This window comes from Triticum dicoccoides, chromosome 3A, assembly GCF_002162155.2.
Source record: "Triticum dicoccoides isolate Atlit2015 ecotype Zavitan chromosome 3A, WEW_v2.0, whole genome shotgun sequence".
NCBI lineage: Eukaryota > Viridiplantae > Streptophyta > Magnoliopsida > Poales > Poaceae > Triticum > Triticum dicoccoides.
This window is the reverse complement of record NC_041384.1, coordinates 746,287,749-746,291,515: the sequence shown is the minus strand read 5'-3', so window position 1 is coordinate 746,291,515 and position 3,767 is coordinate 746,287,749. Positions and strand designations below refer to the sequence as shown.

The 3,767-nt window shown below is 47.7% G+C and overlaps 1 pseudogene; it reads left to right on the top strand.

Annotated features, from left to right (window-relative positions):
• LOC119273835 lies at window positions 1-139 on the top strand (annotated as a pseudogene).
• Window positions 140-3,767: the final 3,628 nt, after the last annotated feature.

Below are 3,767 nucleotides of genomic sequence, written 5' to 3'. Positions count from 1 at the left end.
GCCTTGGACGAGGAAGAGGTGATCTCCCACATCCTTGCTGGACTGGATGAGGAGTACGACCCAGTGGTGTCGGCCATGTGTTCTAGGGTCGAACCTGTCAAGATCCCGGAGCTGTTCTCACAGCTTCTGAGTTTTGAGACTCGCCTGAATCTCCGCGGCGGGTCCTCTCAGTCGTCCGCAAATGCGGCGGCGCGTGTGCGTGGCTTCAACAAGAACAACAACTCCATCGGCAACGGTGATCGCGGCGGTGGTCGCGGCTTCAACAACAAACCAGGCGGCGGTGGTGACCGTGGCCGTGGTGGTGACCACGGCTGTGGTCGAGGCAACTCGGGAGGCAGGGGAAACTACAACAACAACTCCTCTGCCAAGCCGGTGTGCCAGATCTATGGAAAAGTTGGCCACCCTGCTTGGAAGTGCTGGAAGCGCTACGACTCTTCATATCAGGGAGGAGAGGAGCGCTCGGCCAACATGGCTGCTCATCAGTATGGGGTTGACACCAACTGGTACATGGATAGTGGTGCAACCGACCATATTACAAGCGATCTGGAGAAGCTGACCGTCCGGGAGAGGTACACGGGCGGTGATCAAATTCATACTGCAAACGGATCAGGTATGTCCATTGATCATATTGGTTATGCAACTATTTCTACCCGAGATCGTAATCTTCATCTAAAAGATGTTCTTCATGTTCCAAAGGCAACAAAAGATTTGATTTCCGCAAGTAAACTTGCTCTTGACAATAATACTATTGTTGAAATTCACCCTCATTTTTTTCTCATCAAGGATCTGGAAACGAGGAAGGTTCTACTTTGAGGCAGGGGTAGAAGAGGGCTCTATCTTGTCAAACACACCGGGGGAAACATCCAGAAGCATGTGCTCAATGTCACCAAACCACCTCTGGATTGGTGGCATAGACGTTTAGGTCATCCTTCTTCCATTGTTGTTAGGAAGATTCTTAGTGAGAATAAACTCCCGTGTGTCAATAATGATAGCAATAAGCATGTTTGTGACGCCTGCCAAAAGGGCAAAAGGCACCAGTTACCTTATCCTCAATCCTTGAGTAAATCTAAATTTCCTTTGAAACTAGTCTTTTCTGATGTAAAAGAGAACAGACCTATGACGACATTAAAATAATCACAATGGTATGCATCAGTAATCCTACAATTATGATACAATGCATGTTCTGTTGAGATCAATATAATGCAAGATGGAACGTCGGATTAACTTTGCATGACCTGGCAGCCATGAGACAATTTTGGAGCAAAGGTGCAGACACCAACCTGATGTTGAAAACTATGGGAGCGATGCCGCTCCACTATCTGAAGGTTTTTTTTTGCGGGAGCACGGGAAGTCGATTGTTGAGAGGCGGCATCATCGTCGCTTCTTTGCAGCAGGGAGGTGGCGGAGGTCGTGCTTCAGGAGGCAGAGTCGTCAAGGTGGCCGGGGTTGGGCGCCTCGGTTCTGCAGCCTGGTGGTTCCGCACCGGATCTCCCTCCCCCTCTCCCCTGCCTCCGCCGCCCCCACCCATCACCATCTCTCCCCAGATTATATCGAGATGCAGGTGAGGCGGCGGCCAGATCGATGTCGCGATGGAGGCGGCTCCATCGAGGTCCTCGCACGCTAGGAGAAGGAGAGGAGGATGCGGCGGCATGGGGTGCCTCTGCTCGCCCGCGTGGAAGAACGCCGGAGCGGTCGGCTGCAGCCTGCAGGGCATCGATGGTGCGTGGGTAGTGAATGGTGGCATCGCCTGTTCTGCTGCCAGGGATAAGAAGAGATCGACCGATGGGCTTCTGTTGGGCTTCTCTTGATCGATTATTACGCCGCCTCATCAGTTACGGAAGCCCAAAGAGGCTCGCTTATGATTTTGTTACCCCTGAAACAAAAAACAAAATGACTTGTTCAAAAGAATTACTGATCTGGCGAGCAATAATATTCTGTGATGGGTAAAAAAGTTAATTATCAAAATAAATGATGATGTGGCAGCTTGGTGAGGTGGGAGGGCTACATGTTTAGAGAAATGAGTTAGTGGGTTGCTCCTATTTAGTATTGATGATGATGTGGCATGATGATGATATGGATAGTGTGCATGTTGAAAGAATAGATAGAAGTGGGGAGCAACTTCTTAAGAATATTAGATATAGGACAAAGAGAGTAATATTTTTTTTAAAGAATATGCGGGGAAGTACTCCTCATACTAGTAGATAGACTATATATAATGATTAGGAGCACTGAGCGAGCAGATACGATCATCACAAGCTCCTCTGATCGCTCGAAACGAGTAATCAAACGCGCCGTGTTCCCCCGCCCACAGGCAGTAGATCCTTCACGATCATGACTACAAAATTTCATGCTTCACCTTTCACTAAAAAAAGAACAAATCAAGGCTCACCTTTTCTTCAAAAAAAAAAATAATCATGCACACTTGTTAAACGTCATATAGCACTTGTTTACAGAGGAAAAGACAAACCGACTTTGCAAAGAAAAAAAAAACTCACACGTGTCTGCTTATGAAAAAAACAACAACAAAGCTTTCGGCAAAAACAACTAGTGGGTGGTTTGTTTTGTTTTTGCGTGGATCGGAGTGATAGATGAACTAGACAACGGAGCTCACGTGTATGACGAGGTAACACGGCATGGCAGACCAAGTAGTTTGGGCAGCTAGGCTCGGCAGTTGACCAATGTCTAGATAGATGCTGGCCGGAAAGATTTTTTGCAACAGAGTCTGTTTTAAATACCGAAAAACAACGGTGTATTTTTCTCATTCTTCATTGGAAGAAACATTCTCAGAAAAGGTACGATCTTTTTTTTTTGCGGGTATCACAAAAGGTACGGTCGATTTGTCATGAAATCGGGCCCGCACCTAGTTTCTCTCAGGTAAGGTACATTCAAAGGTCCACCTGCCAGCAGCAGAATGAATCTGAATTTTATCTTAGGTGACATTTTCTACCGCTGTCAAAAGTAAATAAATAAATAATGCAAGTATTCGTTCTACTCACTTTTTTCTTTTGGAAGTGTTTTGTCCTCTCAACTCGGCCAAACAATCTCTTGCTTCACATATTGAAGATTACTAAATCGGATCATGTTTGACCTCTCTACGTCTTTCAGTAAATAAGATGAAAGAGTATATTGTCCCTGTTGTTTGCGCCGTATATGGTTTTCTTATCTTACTGAAAAAACGAGAAAGGTCGCACCTGATTGTGCATGCAATTCCTGACAGCACACAACCATTGCTTTTGGTTGTGGTAATGGCACCTAACCTTTCGGTTGCACCTTAATCAACCGTCCAAAAGAAAGAATGAAGAACTGAAAAAGTAATCTCACCTTACATTTGTTTCGTGAGTTTGATGTAGACAACAGAGACGAAATAAGATTGCACCGCACACATGGGACCTATCAAAACGCAGTGTCGGACAGCGTCATCCATGATGGTCATGCGGCGGAGATGAAGCGCTCGAGCGGCCAGAGGAGCTCGGCGACCCAGGGCGTGGCGTTGGCAGACGAGTGACTTGGCCTCCCTGTTGCACGGGCCGTCGAGCAGCAGCCTGCGCCCGGTGCGACGCCGCTGACCTTCTGGACAGGAAGCCTGAGCAGGAGGAGGAGCTCGAGGCGGCGAGCTCGGACAAGCCCTTTGCCGGCACCTCCGCTGACGGTGTTGGCCATGCGTCCAATCATATGCAGCGGCGTGCAACATGCAGTCCAGGGAGCAACACATCGTGTGCGTATGTATTCTGGGCGAGATCGGATCAGCATGTTCATTGTGTTTCGCT